The sequence below is a fragment of the Phalacrocorax aristotelis genome, chromosome 2 (genome assembly GCF_949628215.1).
Source record: "Phalacrocorax aristotelis chromosome 2, bGulAri2.1, whole genome shotgun sequence".
In the NCBI taxonomy this organism is placed as follows: domain Eukaryota; kingdom Metazoa; phylum Chordata; class Aves; order Suliformes; family Phalacrocoracidae; genus Phalacrocorax; species Phalacrocorax aristotelis.
In genome coordinates, this window is record NC_134277.1 from 48,375,100 (window position 1) to 48,396,724 (window position 21,625).

Here is a 21,625-nt window from a genome sequence, read left to right on the forward strand (position 1 = left end):
TCCTAATAGTAAGCAATAACATTTCTTTTGGGGTGATAGGAGACTATTATATTCAATGTGGATGAAAAAAGTCCTATTGGTGCAGTTAAATGCAGTCAAGTGTGGTGGGGAATTCACTAGTAAGTGGAGGAAGTTTGGGAGTAGGACCTCTTCTTTGATAGCTGGTATAAAAGTAACCTGGTATATTGTGTAAAACCAGGCTGGGAAATCTGATAAAAGGAAAACTTGCCATGAGACTAATCTAAGAGGGTCCGTAAGTACTGGCACAAAGAAAGAAGCAGGTACCTGGTTATGCGGGATGGGTAGTGCTTCCTCTGGTTTCTTGCCAGACATAGAAACAAAAGCTGGGACACTTAAAAGGGTCTACTTATTTAGCTTCAGGTTACTCACAACCCATAACAAGTCACAGTTTTGAGGACAGCCTTGTATCAGCAATGTGAGGTGGTGAAAAGCCCTTATCCTCTGCTCTTCCCCATACAGATGGCCACTAAGATTAGCCTGGGATCATGCAAACCAGAGAAATAAATTCTGTTTCTAAAACCAAGCACCAGACCTGGCTCTTCACTCAGTACTCTTACACCAGTGAGTTGCTCCTTCTGCAGAACAAGTAGGCCGTACCACTGCTATCCTCAGTTAGATTAAGGATCAGTCTGTTGAATTTCAGCAGTGCATTTCTAGGTCAGATTTATAGTGAATAAAAAGGTCACACTTTGCTTCAACTAGTTGTTGTTCAGGAACACAACTGAAAATAGTAAATGGAGTACAGGAAACTGCAGAAATCAAGGAGAGACTCCGCTTTGGGGTTCAGCTTCTTACAAGAAAGAGGCTAAACTGAACTTTTAAACCTTAATCTGTCTGCAAAGGTGAGGTTGCAGCTGAGACAGTGTCACCTTGTTGTGCTGAAGAGGTCCCTGTAAATAAAGATCCTCATCCTGGAAATTAAGTCACTATACAAAACGCTACAAATACAGTGTGACTTGTACTTATTTCTGTATCTGTGCTGTTAATTGCATGTTAGATTATTAAAAGTGCATTTTTAAAGCTCTGTTTGTGATATAACATTTTCTGTTTTAACCTTCTTATTCTTCCTATCATGCATGTGCTAATTGCTTAGATTTCGTTAGATGTGTACTGCTTAAAAACAAGCCTTTGTAAAAGTGAAAGCAACCTAAAATTCTTTTTTTAAACAAGTACCTTTCAGCATTCAGCATGTCAACAGCAGTGCTAAGAAGTCAAAGGAGTGGGGTAAGTATGTGGGCAGAAGCATGTCAGGTGAAGGCTCACAAGTGAGAGTCTTTTGCACATAGTTGGAGTTGTTCATAGCTGCAAAGAACTAGCTGCTGAATCAAAGCGCTTTAAAAGTAGGGAAAGATTTTTGACTTCTAAATGTTCTGTAAAAGCATGTTTTCACTTATTTCAGGGTGGGATCCAAATTTAAATTGTTGGCATCTTTATAAATGTGTATTAAAAGGCATGGGGAGATAATAGATACGACAAACTATGTCAGAAGAAGGAACTGTGATTTCTTTTGCTAGAAAGTGAGACAAAGATCATCTGAGCATGGTCTTACCCACAAGATCTGTTCAGGTTTTTTGCATGGCTTTAGCCATATTTCCTAATTTATTCACCTTAAATCTTTCGTTTGGTTAAGTGGAGCAATAGCACTAGCTTCATTTGACTTTGGGAACAAAACGAGGGCAAAAAATGCATGCACAGTTGCTGAAGATCCAGATTGTTAAAAATGCAGAATACTGTTATTTGACTTTGGTCTAGTTTGAACAATGTAATCAGCAGGCAGCTTGTCTAGGGGTCGTGGTGAACTACCAAATAAGTAATTAATAACCTAAATCCTCTGTTAGGGTTGTCTTTTGATTACATCAGTGTCAAAATTATTGCTTTCTTTTATAGCTGTTCAAAGAAGAGAATGTATGGTGCTTTTTTTTTGAAAGTTATATTATTTGTCTCAGTCCTTTTCCCTTGTAGTTTTTGCTCATTTAGCTGCATCCACTGCTGGCTTTCCTTGCTTAGCTTAGTCAGATTTTGGAGGTAGGGTATATTATCTATAAACTTCAGGTCATTCAGCTACTCTGCCTTTTATGGTGTTTTTTTTCCTCTTTTCCACACCATTCTCCAGAAGAGACTTTCAAAAGCTAAGAATGATGTCAGAGAGTCACCTTGTACTATTCTTCTTTCTGATTTGGTCCCTTAACGGCTCTTGCTCTATCTTATGGCAGAGGCAACTGTTCACCTAAAATGGGGCATGTAAAACCTTATTCTCAGAACTTTTCTTTAAACTGAAAAAAACTTTTATCTATTACAGTAGGCTTATTAATTTGCAATTGTTACTGGTTCTTTTCAGATGTAATCTTCACGTCCTTGAGTAGAATCTCTCTTAATGTGCTGTTGTCTTGGGCACAGTCTGCTGTATTTCCTGATTCTGCAACATAACCTAATAGCTTTCGGAATGGAGGTTGTCAGGTACTGATTGGCAGGAACCACCATGCTACTCTTATTTTGGACTTTTTTTGGCAATTTAATAATACTGGCTTCTTCAGTTCTCTATTTCTCAGCAGTGGTTTACATCTTTCTTCATTTTTCAAACTCCATATGTTTATGTCTTGCCTTAATTTTCCCCTTTTGGAGAATTTGACATCTTCCACCCTTCCCCTTAGGCTGTTGAAATTCTTCCTTCATCTTACCATGCCTTTCCAGTTTAATTCTAGCTGACCGCTCACAGCTGATCAGTTTTTATCCAGCTTTATGCTAAGTGGGATCTTTCTTGTGCTTCTGTCCTGGGACTGCGTCATCCCTTGAACCTTTGCTCTGTAGAGAAGTAAAATATTCTCCTTCTTGGTCACAAAAAAAAAAACCAAACACATTCTCATGTTGGTTTTTAGTATTTCATCGTCTTATCTGATTTCAGATCAAATAGATTTACATGGTGTCTCTTCATCTAGAAGGAAATTATGCTAGCATTCCTAGTCTCTTGTGCTAAACTTATTAGGCATATGTAACATCACCCTGTCTCTTGCAGCTTCAATTATATGTGTGTATATATGAAAACATTGCTCTGTACTCTTCACACGCTCATGTGTAACTTCCCAGTGACCTTCTGCTGGATATCTCTTAAGAGTTTCCAGTCTTGTTCTACCTGGCATCTTCTCTAATTCAGTATTGCTGCTTTCATGATTCAAGTTGGAGGACATCTGACTTCCAGGCTTGGAGGAGTGCAGGAAATCTGGACCTTGTTAAAGAAATTTTGGCAAGAAGTGGAGGTGGTAATTTTTAGTAGCTCATCCACCAATAGGTTGAGAAATCCTAATGCCCGATTTATCTCTGATGTAAGTGGCACCACTTATTTTAAAGTAACCTCAGGAATAAAAGACCAAAATAGAATGACCTGAGGCATGTGCTGTACACATGGCAGATCAGAGCAAAGCAGTCCTAATGAAATAGCCCGATTTATCTCTTCACATAAGCAGCTCCTGGAAAGAAGTATTGTGATTTTCCCCTCCACAAGTAGAAAAGGCATAGGAAAGTGATGTGATGAAGCCTGTTAGACACATGTTCCTTAAATTTCCCTAGAGTGTTGGCTCTCAAGTATGAAGACTGTTCGTGTCAGTCAGTACCCATGTCCAGGTATAAAGGAAGCAGTTCTACCTATTTTCCTGCAGATCTTTCCCTAAAGAACTGCAGAAAGTTTCTAACCACTTCAGATATCAGAAGCACAGTCTCACTGAAGGTGTGTGTCTGTTCCAGTGGAGCAAAGAGGAACGTGGAATGGGTTTTAAGCAAATGTGGTTCCCCGAGAGAAATTGGTGTTAGTATCAAAGATCCATTGTTTTTAAAGATATTTTAATTCCTCTTAGTGAAAGGAATAACTGAATGCAGGTGAGGAGAAAGGTTCTGCTGCTTCTGCCAAGTTTCCTGTGTAACAGGCTAGTAAATGAACAGATTTAAAAAGCTTTTAGGATCTTTAAAAAAAAAAACACTGAGCAACAAGCTGGTTATGTTTGGTAATTATCAGAAGGGCTAGGCTTGATTTTTTTACTTGACTGATTTGAAGGCTACCATAAGGACCTATCTACATCAATATCAAATATGATGACATCTTAAAATCTGATGCTTTTTCTATACCGGTGTCTCCCCCATGGAAGGTGTTGCTGCACAGAGGTATGTTTGGAAAGTGCTTTAAAGTTTGTAGATGAAAGTTGTTACATATGAAATGTACAAAGTGTTAGAATATCAAAGGGATAGGGATTTATAGCTAATCTTAGAAATAAATAATAGGCTACTACCTAAAATGTGTTTAGTTTTTGAGGAACATAGGATACAGTGTACCAGTAGGGCTCCCTAAGAATTAGGTTTAGATACATGCCTACCAGCAGTGACCTTTTCTTAAAAGAAAAGGTGATTTCAGGTATCACCAACTAATAGTACAAAACCAGTCTAGTGTTCGATCTGATAGGGCAGCCATTGTGGTTTGGTTCTGAGGCAGGAGCTTGGGCGAGAGAGTTGGGAAAGGCATTGAGGGGGTGGCAAGATAATTTTTACACTCTGCACAAGTAGCATAAGCTCTTTGTTTAATCTAATATCCTGAAATCTGACATGGATAACTATCCACGGGGGATATTCAAAGACTGTAATTAAGACATTTTTATGTGAGGAGAGGATAACTCACTGAAGGAATTGGAGGAAGGGTGGCTGTGAAAATTTTTCCACAGATTTTTTTTTTTAAATGCTTTTCATCTGTAGTTTAACCTCACATTGTACTGAATTGCCTTCATTTTCCCTGTCTGATACAAATGTGTTAGTAGGTTATGGCAAATACTCATATCTATTGCAACAAGGGGATCATTTGCTATTTTTCTTCAAACTATCAGTAATAGTGCTCTGTGGCTGTGGCACGCTACCTTGCAGTGATGCAGTGAACTAGTCTTAGGCTTTTCAAGTATTTTGTGTGCATTCATTAAACTTCACAATAACCTTCTTAGGCAGTATCCGACTTAAGCTAGGCAGTGCTCTGTGTGTAGATATATTGTAATTAGTGCAGCTGTTTATGACTGGAAATATGGTGTTGGGTAAAATCCTGGAAGCTAGCCCCATCACGTATCGTATATCCTGCTCCCAAGGTCTTAACACTATGACAACAGGAATGCCAGAAATAGTAATCAGGAGCCTTGGCTCCTGAGAGAGTGATTTCATCACTGGGCAGCATTTCGTCCCTTAGGACCCTCTTCTGTGTGTCTATTTTAACCCACCTTCTTTCTACCTTTGTTGTAGTGAAAGAGTCTGGCCCTAAATCAGCTTCTAAGTGAAAGGTAATTGCAATAATATCTCTTCCACAGAGGGTTGGCGTTGTCTTTCTATTGAAGTCAGGCATACTAGGAATTGTACTGAACTTCTTTTTGCTGTGGAGTGAGTAGCGCATGAAAATTGACAATATTCAGACACCTTTTTAATAGAATGCCCTTACTGATGTGCAAGGAAAGTTAGTTGTTAGTTTGTGTTCCAGTTGATTTTCAACAACCACCATTATTTTTTCTCCTTTCCCTGTTTCATGACCCTCTATTTTTTTGTAGAGATATTCAAAGCTAAGATTCTAATTCTTTAGAGAGCCTGCACTACTCCACTCTGTCGGTGAGACTACCGTGTCAGGTCTAATACAGGTTTTTCGCAATTGCTTTATAAATACAACAAAATCTGCAAACCGTGGTCACCAAAGGACTGTTCAAGCGGATTTCTTATCACTGGAGCTTACTGCCTGTGGATGACAGCTGGGTAATCATGTAACTAGGTAAAGGTCAGAAGTAATCCACCACTTTGCATTCTGGCACTGCAGACCCTTTCTAAAGACAGTAACTAGCTGTGGAGGTGGGGTCTGTTCAGATCTCCCTCATGGCATACACAACGTGATGAGAAAAGTAGCTAATCAAAGCTTAGTTTCTTATTTTGAGTCGGATTGCCCAATTACTGTTATTAAATAGCCAGCTGCTCTCTGCTCTGCTGCAACATCACCATCATCCAAGATAACATATTGACCACAAACACAGTTCAGTAACAGAAAATTTAGCTGATACCATACTGCTGTGTGGGTAGGGACAAGAGCTCTTGCAGAGATACAGGATCTCTGCACAGATGTCCACTGTTTTCTGGGATGTGCCCTGTGGCTGAATTTATTTCCACTGTCTGCTTCTGTGTTTTGAACCGTGATTTTTCGGGGGATTTGTTTTGGAGTTTGGTGGGGTTTTTTTGGTGGTGGTATGGAGGTATCACGTCAAGGGAATTCCTACAGGCATTTTCTCCCATTTATGCAGCATTTTCTGCTGAAAGGATAATCTGGTCCCTACTTAGTACAAGGGAATCTTGAGTAATTTATGCCTATATCTTGACTGCAGAAAACAAGCTAATCATAAAGATTTTTGAAAAAACATGGGGATCACTTACTGAAATTAACAGTAATCTTCTATTGATTTAATGTTTGAAATTGTGTTTAGTGTATTTGTGCAATTGTTTTCAAGGATTTGGACAGGATTTATCACCAGAGTAGGATGAAGATTTGATAGGGAGAGAAGAGGGTTAATTAGAAATTGAGTGATCTTACCCTATGGATTGCCAAAGTAAGCAGGACTTTTTTAGACATGATACTGGTTTCTGAGCTTCAAAACAGTGGTACCCCAAAGTGTGAATAAAGTTGTAATACGGTCTTCTCTAGAAAGTGTGATTCATTGAGGTAAAGCAGCCTTTTATTTTTGCTTCTGTTTTGGAACTATTTAAGTAAACATGGATCAGATACTCCCTCTCCTGTTTACTTATGAGTCAATGTGAGAGATTTGGCTATTAATGATCATAGTTCTAATTACAATGTTTTTGCACAGCATTTTTAGCTGTAATTCTTTTCTCGGAGATTATATTATTCTTTTGTTACTTTCTGTACTACACGGCATTATTTAGCATGTTTGAGAATTGTATTTTGCCCAAACTTGGAATTTCTTTTGTCATTTTGCAGTACAAGGCACTTGTTATGTTACCATATTTTTATAGTCTTCTGAAGAACACCATCCCTTGATTCCAGCATCACTTTTATGTATTTAAAAGGCTGATACATTATAGTCTACTTTAGACTGGAAAAAAATAATGAACACTCAGGAACACCAAGGAAGAATGGCAAGTTAGTCCTGTCCACAGCTTTTCTCTACTCCTTTGTCATCTTAGGAAGGAAGAATTCAGCTATTAATATTTTTATTCTCCTTTATTCAGTGAAGACGTAATTCAGAATGTAATAGCTAACTGCAGAGTGCCAGAAAAGTCTAATAAGATAATAAATTACCTTAAAAACCAGACAACTTTCTTGTACTTATTCTTGATTCAGGACCATGTAATTTCAGCTACGTAAAGCCAATGTCCTCTCAGATATTCTCCCACAGTTATTACAGTAGGTGAATTTTGGCCAATTTACTGTTTGGTGTGAACAGAAGTATCTGAATTGGGTGTCCAAATAATTTATCTGTTCTGATCTGTTAAATGTGAAATACCAGTAGTTTCAGGTCTCTTTTTTTAATTAATAAGTACAATGTATTCATACTGTCTTTCAATTCACATAATTCAACAGCAGATGATGAAAAAGATAATAGATAACTTGATTCATTGCCGTGCCAAAGCAGGATTGTTTCTGCTGTCATATTTTTCCATTGCTTTGCCCAATATACTTTTAGGGGACCTGAAAGACAGATTGCCCATAATTTCCTCTTCCTCTCTAGGTCAGAGGTCAGATTCAGGCCCTTACATGAGTTTCAATAACAGGCTCATTCTTCGTTGCAGTAAGCAGTTCATCAATGCAGAATGACTTTTGCCAAGTTGATCAAGAGTAATCTATGTATTTCATATAATGGAGCAGTTTATAAACCTTTATGGCTAGATGGTGAAATTGGAAGAGAAAACATATGACCCCTTGACTTATAAGGGTCTGAAAAGGTAGGGACATTGCTTCTTGAATGTGAGCTGTGTGACCATGTGACTGTCTCTTATTTAGAAGAGGAAAAACAGCCAAGGAGGGTAAGCATATGCTACAGGTTATTTAAACTAACAGAGCTTAAAAGGGGAAAAAAAAAATGTACTTTGGAAGCCTTCTGCCTCCAGGCAGCAAGGCTTCCTTCACTCAGTATCACACTGCTTACCCATCTATAGACCATCTTTTCAGGTGGCTTAAGTGATTGTGTTTAGGGCTTGGTAGTAAACATGGGGCTTTGCATTCCAACCTCCAGTGAAAAATTCAGTGGTGACTACGTTGTCAACAAGAAGTTGTGGATTCAGTCCCTTGTTAGGGAAGCAGTAGTGTTCCAAAACAGTAACTACTAAACTGTTTGTAATCCAGAGAGAGAGGCTGATCTCTAGTATGAGTCCTTTCCCTTTTTATAACTTTTAATCTACGTGAAAAATTGGCAGTACAGCCTAGTCACCTAAAGTCGTCTTAATCCAGGTAAAACTTTTCCTTCCTTTGCTCATTTTCCATAGTCCACCAAACTTAAGTCCTCAACTAAACCTTTAATTGTATTTAAAAGATTACTGTTGTAATGCTTCCTTAATTTCTCCCCAAATTACACTCAGGCTCTTCCAGAAATAATTTCCAGTATGAAAGTGCTTCAAGTTTCTTCTCCAAGTCGGAAGTTTTCGTATGCTCCTCTCTTATTTAGTAGAGCAAAACATAGTGAAGAAGTATAAAACTTGAGCCTCTGTAGCTCCTATTGTCACTTAACCCAGGTAGCGTAAGTGATTACTGAAGTATGTACAATGCAGCATTTATCCTGCTTGATTAGCAGATTTATCCACTGAATTTTGTTCTTCCTGTCCTTGTGGAACTGATGTTGCTTGCCCAGCCTTCTCAGTTCTACCCAGGTAATTATCTCTGCAGGATTTAAAAAAGGGGAAAAGGAATTAAAAAAAAGGCAAATGGTTTATGCTTAGCTTTGAAAAGAGGTGTTAGATAATTAATTTCTATTTGTCCTTACTGTTAAGAAATTGTGCTGACAAAAGCACTTCACTCATGAAATAAGTAGAATGGAAAGGAGAGGGGAAGGCAAAATGAAGAGGGCTGAGGAATGTGCATAGGGCTTGGCAAATCAAGCACGGGGAGGAGGTGGGGTCAGAGTTCCCAACTTCACAGCTGATTGACTGATTTGCTCAGTTCAACTGTTCTGCTCTGTGACATAAAGTACCTTTGCTCTTCAGTATGCCCATCTGTAACAAGGTTATGTTACCTGATTTTTTTAATAAGGGGTTCTGCAGATTATTTGTAAAATGCTTTGGAACTTTGAATGAAGAGAGTTATATGTAGATAGGTAGAGGTGTAGAAATATAGACATGCAACTCAGCCTAGTGCAGTTACAGAGCACAGCATCACTGCCACCATGGAAAGGACTGGAAGAAACCTGCTGGGAGCTGTTAAGTAATTCCTCGAGTCTTTTTAGACACTGTGTGTTACTTTGGCTTGGCAGCAAATGTGGTGTGGTATTCAGCTTAATGCATAATGGAGTTCTGGAGGGAAGAGGGGGAAGTATGTGGGGAAGGGTCATTTATTGAGGTTCTTAAATTCCTTTTGTATCTTATCCTGTCATTAGAGCCAAAATTCATTCTTTCTCTCTTCTAGAGCCCTAGCTATTTACTCAGTGTTAAGCCACTGGCATTTTAAAATGAAAGATTTTCAATAGCCAGGGATTACATCCTGAAGGGAAATGAAAGGCTTTTTCAGGCATGCTCTTCCTTGAAGGCAGAGTACTGGGTAGATGGATGGCTGGTCAGCTTCATGATGGCATTTTTTTTTTTAGATTATTATAGCAGCTCTTCTCTGAACACTTGCTGCTTCTACTGCTCATCAGTTCCACTTGCAAATCACTCAACTTTTAAACCATTTAATGATTCTACCTTGAAAACTATTCAAGTTATAGTGATCTGCCAAAAATAACACCAACCTGCTCTTCCACAGCACTATAGGATTCACTCCTGTTGCTTTATATCTTCTGTATATCTTTCCCTTTAGTTTCTTTTCTCGATTTCAGCTGTCCTTGTGACAGTGGTGTTCAGATGGAGTAGAAAGCAAGAAGGGAAATAGTTCCTCTAATGCATTTTTGCTGCACAACTGAGAGAAGCCTATTGGTATGTGTCAGCAGGGAGGCAGGCAAGAGGCAACAGATGGCATGAAGGGAGAGCTAAGAAGCCATGAAGGTACAAGGGAGCAGTATTTCTAAAAGAAAGATAAGTAATGTTGTCAGACTAATACACAGGGGAAGGAAGACAGTTGGGGACCTAAGAAAGTCAGTCAGAGCTTGAAAGTGGACTAAACACCAGTCTTCCCAGACAGTGTCCTCTCTGAGTGGCCTATGGTGAGCTGCTGGCTACTGGGGGCAAATCTTTGGTTTCTCCACACTGAGCTAAAAGACCTAGTTTTCTGGATCAAAAGACATGCAGACCTTCAAGTACTTTGATTCATGTTTCTTCTTGGATATTCAGGGTGGAGGCACAACCTGTCCTAAGCCATTAGGCCATTTGGTAAGGGAGAAGTTGCAGTGCTGCAGCTGGAAGCTGTTTATCTTACCTAACCAGTGTGGCTGCATCAGTATTAATAAATTAAATGTAGCAGCATGCCTGGAGTCATTGTGGGGCATTGGGTACATGCGGCTGATCCCTATACTCTTAAACTTTTTTAGCTTTCAGAAGATAGCCACATGTAAACTGCTTGCTTGGGGTGGGATCTGCACATTGCTAACTCCCAAAGTGTGCCTGAGGATTGTCAAAACCAGGACAGTGACCTTTAACAGCATAGGCGATTGATTTCCAGCACCCACGTGTGTTCCTTTGCACATAGTAACTTTGAAACGTGACCCAGGGTGCAACAGGCTGGCATTCTCGGAAGAGTATGGAAAGGATTGGAAAGCTGATGTTACAATGATAACGGTAAGGTCAGACGTAGGTAGTGAGGATGTACAGTGAAACATGTTGCTCTTGACAGTGCCACTGTTGTTTTGGGTTGACTTTACACCACCTTCAGGAACTGAGAGAATGTTTTGAACAAGTTTTGCTTTTTGAAAGTCTGCAGTTCTTTTGAGCATGAGAAGCTCGGTTGGTAAAGTGAACTGGGACAGATTGCAAGTCGTCTTCCACAGAAGTGCTTCAATTTTTCAGACCTCTCTGCACAAGGAAAACAAGATTCTTGGGACTTTATTCCATTAGGACCAGCCATAAAACAACACTTGAAAGAGGCACTTTTCTGTTGACTGCACAAGGCATTGCACTTGCCAGTACCATTATACGAATGTGATCCTAATGCCTGTTTGCAGCAGCGCTGTAAGCAAACTTATACTATGGTTTATTTCTAACTAATTAAAGTCTTATTTAGGAATGAGTCATTTGTACACCAGAATGATTTATTTATTTATTTTAAATCACAGGCACAGGCATTTCATACTGAGGTCTGCTGCCTCTGTAGTGCAATTTATTATCCCAAAAATGATCTGGGGTTGCTTCTCTCTGAATCCAAGCATCTGTGACGTTAATGTTACTGCATTTTATAATTGGCACTTGATAGTTTAAGTGGATAATCAGCTAAGACATAAATGCAGCGTACCAGGAAACAATTGAAAATTTAGGGTAATAAGGCTGATTAGACACTGTTATGTTAGTCTCATGCTAAGATAATTCTACTGCGTTGAAATTTTACATATAATGCTGTAAGATACACACTGCTCAGGCACAGCCCCTTCGTGTATGCTCGACTGCCTATCTTTGAATAGACGTGGTCTTAAATGGTAGTAAGCTCTTGTTAGTGAGAAAGATTAAATTCTCAAGTCTAGGATTCTAGACCTTGCTTCCTGAGATCTTTGCAACTTCTTTAATACTGAAGTTTGAGAAAGTTAATAACATCCTATAGCGGTCATAGTTTCAAATACTTTTCTTCTGTTATCTAGGCTTAATATTTTAGATTAGAACATGAAAGGAGAAGCATCTTGTTCAGCATTACGTAAACCTGGTGGTTTTTGGCATTCACTGGGAATGCTTGTTTGCTGCTAAAGTAGGTGTTAATCCTCTGTAGAGGAGGGAACTGGGTGCATTCTTCTCGTGGACAAGCACAAGGCTGAGAGCGCACGATTTGTTCAGGCTCTTAATTCAGGGCCCAAGCAGTGGAACCATGTGGTTCTTTCAAGCTGTTCTGGGGAAAGGTGAACAAATAAAGCTTTAAATTACTGTCATGACTCCCAAGCACAAGGCTTCATGGGGGCCAATTTAGTCTCTGGCACAAAAGATAACAGCCTTATTGCCTGGGTATCATAAGGAGGTGACTCAGAGCCTGGTGTGACAGGCATCATTGCTGGATATAGTTTCTCATGGTGTTTTGTAGCACAGGAAGGAGACCACTCACTCTGTGTCACCTTGTGTCCCAAGGGCTCATTGTGGCCCCATTTCCCATGCTATGGGGATGGAGCATAAATGGAGGGACTCCAGTGATGATTAATACTAACTGTTTTCTAGAGTGTGCCATGCTTCCCTGATACCAGAAAGTGCTTTTATGAAGTAGATTGACCTGTCAGTGTCTTGTGTTGTTCTGGGACTCGCATAACCTGAACTGTTTAGATCACTTTGTCAGATTCCTCTGTACTGATTTGGCTCGTGAAATCCACACACACTAAGCAGTTAATGCTGTCTCCAAAAGTGCCAGCTAATCCCCTGAGTACCTGTCTCCTTTTGGCACTCTTCTGGTTTCGTTGTTTGGCATGCCCTTGACAACTTCAATGCCATAGGAGCAATATCTGGAGCTGTATATTCAGTGGCCATGTGGTGGTTGGTTGCGATGCATTAGACATATGCTGTGTGTTCAGGACTATTTAAAGGATTAATTTACACGAGCCAGGCAGCTGAACTGAAGCTAGTGTTCCCCAGCCTATGCTCATTACTCCACCATGCTATAATACCACAAACCATTCATCTTACTCCATATTTATTTTTCCTCCCAGAAATTCACTGGGGGGGGAGGGCAGAATATAATAGAACAGTCTCCATGGCTAATTAGAAAGGAAAGAATGAATTCATTTCCTCCAGGGAGGGAAATGCAGGCAAAACTTGCCTGTTCTAGGTTCTGTCTGGCAGAAGCCAGCTGGCCAATCTGTCTGGTTCATAGCTCTGAATGAGCCACGGCACAGGTTTCCCTTACCCAGGGAAGACATCAGAGGGGACTGTAAGTTGAGGGGGACTTTTCTGGGGTTATTAAGGTAAGGGAGAAAGAATGTTTCGGTTTTGGAAACAGGCTACCTGTAGAATGATCGCTTTTGATATAATGTCGCCAGATTTCCTCTTTATCTGTTGTCTGTATATTGGGTTATTCTCTTATCTCTGTAAAACAGTCAGTCTTTTCCATAATGGTCCATTTTTTCTGTACAATGAGGGTCATTTTGCTGTCTCCTCTTCTGTCCAAGCATAGGAAGTTTAACTTTTTGCTTTCTTTGAACTCGATAGACATGATTTGTAGTTGTTAAGATGAGACTTTTTAATACTTCATCTGTAGAAGTATAGAAAGTCCTGAAAACTGATAGTCCAAGATGAAGTGGCTCACACTTGAATTTTTGCTTTGATGTCAAAGTAATTTCTGTGAAGGGGTAGCCCTAGTCTCCTCAGAATTTTGCCATTGAGAAAATGGCTGAACTGGTTTGACTAGTGTCTGGCAAAACTGGCATCATCCTTAACCCATGGAAAAAGACACTTCACGTACTTGGCTTACTTCCTAATAACAACACAATACCATTTCCGTCAAGGTTAGAAGATCCTGAAAAGTTTCCTAGTAAATGTCTAATTGCAGCTGTGTCAGTGGATCGGCTTGGCTGTGAGCCAGGAATACCGAGATACTGATTTCTGTCCATTTCTTGGGGTACCAACTGTACATCTACCTGACCTCCTATCAAGCTATTATTGCTGCCTGGGCTATACACTAAATTTCTAATAGACAAGTTCTTAATTTTTCCCCACATATTTCTGTAATGTTTTATTTGTTTATGCATGTATTTATCCATTTATCGTGCATCCAGCAAGATGAATCTGTCTGAATAGCAACTGAAAACAGACTGTAATTCAGCCATGTCCTTGCACAGCATTTTTCCAAGGAGAAGTGGAAAATCCCACTATGACAGTCACAGCCCAGCTGCACATCTTAAACCCTGTTGCAGCGCTGAATGACTCAATTGTACAATTTAAATAATGAAGTAGAGCTCAAATGTTTTTATTGCAACCAAACAAATAGGCACACATTGAGCATGGCCCTGGCACTGTAAAAGGATGTAAAACATTAAGAAATGTCATATTTCATGGTGCAGTTAAAAACCCAACAGTCCTATCTCAGCATGGCTGTCACATTTATATTGTAACAGTGTTTTATGATGGCCATGGTTTTTATTGATGACCCTTACTACCCATATAAAATGTGTTTTCTTCTAGCAGCTGTATTATCAAACAGCCATCACCCCCCTCTCTTTCCTCTTCCTTTCCTTCTCTACATCCAAAGCAACTTTTCACAGTAAATTGGTTCAGGCATTTTACCTGTTCAGGTATTTTTTTTAAAAAAACCCCATCACTAGTAGGTTAAAACTGTAAGATGAAATTACAACATTTCTTATAGCTCCCTTACACAAGAGCATGTGGCACAGAACTTTATGGAAAGGAAATGTCAAATCCAAATGCTTACATAGAAAGGAAAAATAATCCAGTTCACACTAAAGAGCCATAGAGGCTGTTTTGTGAGATTTGAGAATGATCTTAGCTTTGATAATGAAAAGAAGACAAATCACTTGAAAAATCTGTACCTTTGCCTTGTTCTTTCAGAGGAAATACACTAAGCTTATGGTTAAATTGCCGTTTCTGGTATGATCAGCCAAAGACAGTGTTAACGGAAGGGAGTTTGGTTAAGTTCAGAGAAGTCAAACTGCCAACAGTCAATAGGATAGGGTTTTTTTGGAGGATTTTGGCATATTTTACATCCTAGTTCTAGTGAAGTTGGAAATACTGTAAATAATGTTCCTTTGGGGGAAAAAATAGTATTTTACTTGCAGCCTGGCAGGAGCGGACAGATCTATAAGCTGGTTGAAATAAAAAATAAATAAATAAAATCCCCAAGTAATAAAATTGTATTGTATTGCTGCCTGAGGAAAGCTTGCTCTGAATGCTGGACTGTGTATTACTCTGTATTAAAAATGCCCTTATTATTCAAAATGTGTCTTAGTAGATTTTGAGGGAAAATCCACACACGTACCCCCAGCCCCACCTTAAAAGTAGTTAATGTTGTTGGTTTTTTGTTTTTTTTTTTTCAAGGTCTCTTCTGGGACCCTTACAAGCAAAGCATAAACACTGAGGGATGAATCTTCAGTGCATTTGCTTCATGTCGGCCAGTATGAAGTAGCATGCCTCTAAATGGAGGCCTAGCCTTTACTATACTGCAAATCATTGCCAGCACACATGCAGGAGGTCTGCTTGTTTCTAGACATGTTGAACATATCCCTCTTTGGGATGTTTAGTCCACTGGGCAGGTCTTGTGCTGTTGATCTGGGATCTACAGTTGTAATTTGCATTTTACATATCAGCTAGTACTTTCTGACCAGGGTTGTTCAGTGTCCAAATAGTCAAACCCTTTTTTTTTTTTCAGTCTGTATAGCTTTTCAAGCAGTTGAAAAAAAAAAAAAGGGGGGGGGGGAACGGGACATAAGAGAAAAATGTGGATGTAGAATAGCCCTAATTGAGGTTGACTGTTGTGATAGGCTGTGATGCCAAAGCAAGGCTGCTAATCTTGAGGCTTCTGAGGTCCTTGACTGCAAGGAATTGTCCAATCATGTTGGCTGCAGGTTGAGAAGCCCACACTCTATCCCATTGCTTGTCTTCCCCCATGGGCTATGCAGTTCATAAATAGGAATGCATTTTCCTTTGCTAACTTCAGTGCAAGCTTGGTGTGGATTCACTTGGAAAGCTGAAGATGAAAAACAGAGGTAGAAAGTAGAATGATAAGTGTTCTTGCCTGTTTTGCCTGAGGAAAATCAAGTTGTTTACCAACCTTTCTTGCTTTAATGATCTCTGTGTTCCGCCTCTTATTCCTGGAAGCTGTGCTTATCCACTGGTACCCATGACTAGTGAGCATTATCCTGGACACTTGGATGACAAAGAATTGTTTATTTGCCACCTAAGCAGCTGCAGTGTTGTAGTGCAGCCTTTGAGGATGAGAAGAGCACATGATGGACACTAATTGGAAGGCTTAGACAACTGAGCAGTGCCTGCCTTGAATTATAGGGCTATATTTTTCCGGTACATATAGGGCTATATTGGTCCGGTCCATATAGGGTTATATATAACCTTGTGCTGGGATCTGCACAAGATCTGTAAGATTAAGACAGAAAACCTCACTGAGAGCTAGGATAAAGTTTCACAGACTGCAAAGAATCTGTTAGCAGTCCTTCAGATGACTTACTGAATTGCCACTGCCAGGGATGCCTCAACTGCATCTGCCTGAATAAGAGGAAAATGTTTTCACGTGCTGATAGGTAAATCGAAGCTGTGTGGTGTTAGTTCTGCATATATTGCAAATCTTTGTGAATTTGAGAGCTATACCTTAAGACCTGAACAGGCTGACTTTTCATATGTGGAGTTCTGCAGAGGCTATTTTGTAGAAAGTTGTTTGGTGTTGGGTTTGTTTTGGTGTTTTTTTTTTTGTTTGGGTTTAGTTTTTTTTTTTTAGTTAGCAGCCAGATGGGCAGAATGAAAATCAAATACCAAAAGTACAGACAGTAAAAACCTCCTTATGTTACAGTAACTTACAGACAGTAAGTTACCTCCTTATGAGGCGTAAAAAGGGCACACCTTAGTGGCTAGCAGCTTAGTGACAAAATTTGTCAAATGGTTATTTTTAATCTTTGAAGCTTTTCTGGTGCTGCAAGGCTGTGAATGTGAGGGTATTGTAGGTAGAAACCAAGTATCAGTTTTAGTGGGCCATTCATGACAGCGACAGTTGTCACATAAGGGAAATGGTGAAGAGTTCAGAGTTACTGAAACTGTGAGTAATGGTGAGGAGGAGCAACAGCCTGATGGAGAATTGCCTTGGCGGCACCTGAGACGGGAACTAGAAGAAATGCCACTTGTATATCACAAAATGTGTTCTTGTTGTAAGGACTAGTGTGGTGATATTTGTCATTTTCCTTTGCAGTGCTGCCTGACAGCCAGACTGTTCTCAGGAGCAGTATGCTGGCTTGCAGCAGAGAGAGTGCTGCTGGATCTTGGTCACTTTTGGTGGTTTCACCAGTAGACACCAATTCAGTGACAAGATCCTGTGTTTTCTGTGTGTCCCTTAAAAGGAGTTCTTGCCCCTGCTTTCCTTTTTCTTCGTAGACATACAGCAGTCTGTGATGAAACATAAATTTATACTATTGTCCTGTGCCAAATATCTGTTCAATGTTTTCATAATGCAGCTAGAGTGATTTTAGGCATGTGTTTCTTTTCTTTAACCTGCTTGCAAGTCATCTTTATGCCTTAAAGAGCACATTGTTCAGTGTGCTGCTTGGCCATCTCTGTGATACCCTTTTTCATACGCATTGTTGGTTTGTGTTTAAAGACAGGAAGCTTTTTAGTCTTGGCCCTTCATAGAGGCACATTCAGTATAGATACCCACTTGGCAAATGAAGTACAAGGCTAGATGTAAGGAAAGAGTTGTTTGCTTGGCTTCTTGCTTTTTGGACATAGGAGCCCAAAGAGAGACCACTGGCATCGAACTGGAGTGTGATGGCTGTGTGACCTTCCAGATACAAAGTGTTGGTGCAGGAGACTTCACAGACAAAGTGCAAAGCAATACAGGAAGCCTAGTTGTTAGTCCAGGAAAAATACCATGGAGGATAATCACATCCACACAAAATAGGTATTTTGTGTCATACCTTACATACTTCTGTACCCACTTTTGCTAGGAGTAATGCTTAAGACATTTTGATAACAGGGATGATATTATTTGGATGCAATGATTTTTACATAGACACAGCTAGTGCTGGCTGTCCATGTATACAAGCTTTTAGCATGGGGTAGATATTCCCTTACAGGACTGTTTTGGGGAATTATTATGTACATCTCTTATCATATAGGGGGAAAATGGTATTTTTTTTAAAAAAATAACATGCATGACAGGTTTTCTAACCCAGTTACCTGCAACGCAGGTCTCACTTTCATGGAATTTCCAGGATTAGAGGCTCACATGTTCCTGTACAACAAGAAGCTGTTCATTGCTATGTGTGTCTCATCTCAGTGTGAAATGTTGACGTAAAGCCTTGCTTGTATTTCTCCTTGTATAACCTGGCAGCAGAGTAGCTGCTGTTGCTGCTGCACAAGTAACAAAGGCCTCCTATTACCATCTGTCATGTCATACTTACGATTTTCAAGATCCAGCCACGGACCTCCCATTGTGATTGACTTCAAATCATGATTGACATTAATAGCTATTTTTAAAAGTCAAAAACCTGGCTTTATTTCTGACAAGGGGAGCATGTTTGATGGATACTGAACTCATTACAATCATTTACTAGAGTCCGGGAGTCCTGGTGCAGTGACACTTATGACAGCTTTGTTTCAGCATGCATGCTTACAACTGCACTCTGGCTGTGGTAGGCTTGCTCCGATGCTTTGAATTTAATGCCATTTTTGGGGGGGTCAAACAGAGAAAGGAGAAGGGAAGAAGCACCTATAGAGAAAGTAAACACCCTTTCTAGAAGGTTGTCCTTTTAGAGTGGGGGACCATAAATGAAACGTAACTCTTAATGCATTGACTTTAGCCAATTTTTTGTTTGCGTAGATGGATATACCTGCCGCCTTTAAGCTGCAGCATACTGGCAGTGGAATGCACAGGGAGTTGAGATGCTTTCTGCCTTCTGAAAATATCAGAAAATGCTCTGCAATGGTACTAAATCCCTAGCTGTTCCAAAAGGCTCATTAAATGCTTGAGAAAAGCAGACTTTTCAATTAGCCTTACTTTTGTCATTCATGCCTGGTTGCTCTTTATTTAATGTACAGTAAGTAGTCACGAGAGATACAGCCAAAAAGTTTTGATTCAACTTTGTAACTAAGCTAGAAATAAAATTCTTTTGCTAAAATGAAAAAGGGCAAACACAGACTTGTATGAACTGAGTTGGCAGGAGTAAATATTGCTCTAGCTTTAGTTGCATTGATTGCAAGCAAAAGAAAGGACAGCTGTGAATGAAGTCCAAAGGACAACAGCTGTGGCCTGAAAAATCAATGTATTAGAATAAATTGTGTAAAGCCCTTGGCTGTAGTTGAAGAGCATGTTCTGTTGAAAAAAGTTTTAGAAGTAGTTACAGAACTTCAGAACTTTGCTCTTCTATTCTGTAGTTTTCCTCCTTCTCTACATTTTTAATAACTTATGAACAAACTAAAGGAAACTTTGAAGCTATGGGTTATTTTGTGGCAAAATTCTCGACTTTTCAGCAGTACTCACAACACAGGACACCTTTAAGATTAAATGACTACACAGTAGCACCTAAGTCTGCCACCGAAATTGGCCCTGCTATTTCTCTGCAGTGTTAAGGAGATTGCTTTGATTATGAGCCTGTTTCTGGGCCTTACAGTAAAGTTTTTTAAAGGGTTCCCTTCCAGCACTCTTCCTCTTTAATACAAGGTTGAGAGTTTGAAGGGCTGGACTGACACCAAACTAAAAGAGAACTCTCATCTCTGCTGCGTGAGACATGAAATTAATAATAAAAAGTTAAGATGAGCTCAAAATGAGCTCTGGATGAGCTCAGAAATTCTGCATAAGTAAATAATGGAATAAAAACCAAGTTTGTGCAGAGTCAGAGGTAATTTTGACTTTAAGCCGGGTGTCATAACTTTTAAAGAAACGCCTTACAAAGATGTAAGTTTATGGATTGATTTGTGAAAACAGCAATCTATGAAAGGCATGAGCTCTTACAGGACTGTATAGAAACATGATATATGAGTGGAATCAACTATATCTGATTGCACCCAATGCATAGAGTGTTTCTTGGCAGGAACTTCAAATTTCTTCTGAAGCAACCTTCCTTTTTGAGCTGACTTAGCAAAGTGCCCCAACAGCTCTGTAGCATTCATGCTCTGAATGCAAGTTTTAAATACAAAGAAGGTGTCTGTTTTAATACCCCTGGCCAGGAGCAGTGAGGGGAGTGTAGTTCTTACCTTCAACGTAATTCAGTGTTCCCAGTTGTTGAACAGAGTGTACTGGAAGTAGAGTCCTCAGTTTTAAAATTACTTATGATTTGTCTTGGACTCATTTTGATTTCAGATCCATGACCAGGTGAGCTGCCTGACCAAGATGTAATGAGAGGATCATATTTTGGAGGGAAAAAAAAAAAATGGAAATAGCTGAGGCAAACACTTTCAAGCATTTCTGTACATAAAAATATTCTTTATTTCAAGTACATGAGTGAATGTTTTCTGTAAAATTTGTAATGACCATTATGTTCTTTATGATCATACATATTAAAAAGCTGAAAAGTGAGATACTGTACAGCAGATAATTTTGTTCAAAGTTGGTTTTCTTTTATTTGAAAAAAAAACCCTAAATAAAAACTATAAGACTTAGTATTATCCTCCATAGCTGTGAGATGTATTGAACAAGGCTTGTGTAATTATACCTACAAGGAAAACAGAGTTCAGTTACTTATTGAAGGTTTCCTACTCAAGAACATGCACATGCCAGTATGAGTAGACTATTGTGACAACTCTGTGGTCATGGAGCTGAATGGTCTGCAAATCCCTCGGAATCACTAACCTACTTGAAAATGTTCTACAGCAGAGGTCAAAGTAAAGTAAGTTTACTGTCAGGAAGCTTAAATTTCTCTGAGAGACAGTCTCACTTTCATTGGAAAATACCTAGGAAAGTTCTGCAAATGGAAAAAGATTAAAATCACTAGACTGCACGATTATGTATGTATGTTTATAACAAGGAGCTAATCTAACACCAGATAAAAGTTCTCAAGGTGGGTTGTTCTAACAATTGGTTTCACGTATATACTGGAGAAAATGTTTTTCTTCTAGTTTCTTCAGATGAAGAATATTTAAGCATCAGACATTGACTTACGGGGCAAAAAAACAGATTGCTTGTGAGAGCTCTCCTACATGACTGAACTGTTTTGAACTATTTTAGCAAAAAGACAGAATGCCTTTATGGTCAGCCATCAACTAACAAGGCTTAAATCAATTATTTAGATATCAAATCATAATTTGGCACAACTGTTACCTTCTAGTAATGGCTTTCTAAGTAGATTGTACTACAGAGAGATATCAAAGTGTCTACCTGCTGTTAGCATGATTTATGCTTCATGTGTTGTGTGTAACTTGAACAATAATATTCACATGCTCAATTCTAACTGTTTACAAGTGAAGCTTTTTAGTAGTTTTTAGTTACTTTTGCTTACATGGTGTGTAACATGGTTAACATAGACCAAGTTTTAATGGATGGGGCTAGTGGCTACAATATGGTTGCCTTCTTGAACAGACTCTATGCAGTTGAGGTGTTTCATACAGAAATTTATGTTTAGATGTTAAATGCATACTTTTTTCCTAGAGATTGAGGTGGTCA

The 21,625-nt window shown here is 39.3% G+C and overlaps 1 protein-coding gene across 2 annotated transcripts in view; it reads left to right on the forward strand.

Moving 5' to 3' along the window:
* Positions 1 to 21,625, forward strand: part of TMEM108 (transmembrane protein 108) — a 170,104-nt gene that overhangs the window by 13,133 nt on the left and 135,346 nt on the right. Inside the window, exon 1 of one of the 2 annotated variants that reach the window (XM_075083401.1) lies at positions 10,899 to 10,950. The exons of the other annotated variant lie outside the window; for it this stretch is intronic. The gene's annotated coding sequence lies outside the window, so the exon portion shown is untranslated. Of the gene's footprint in view, positions 1 to 10,898; positions 10,951 to 21,625 lie in introns of those variants that run through there. 2 annotated transcript variants of the gene reach the window in all.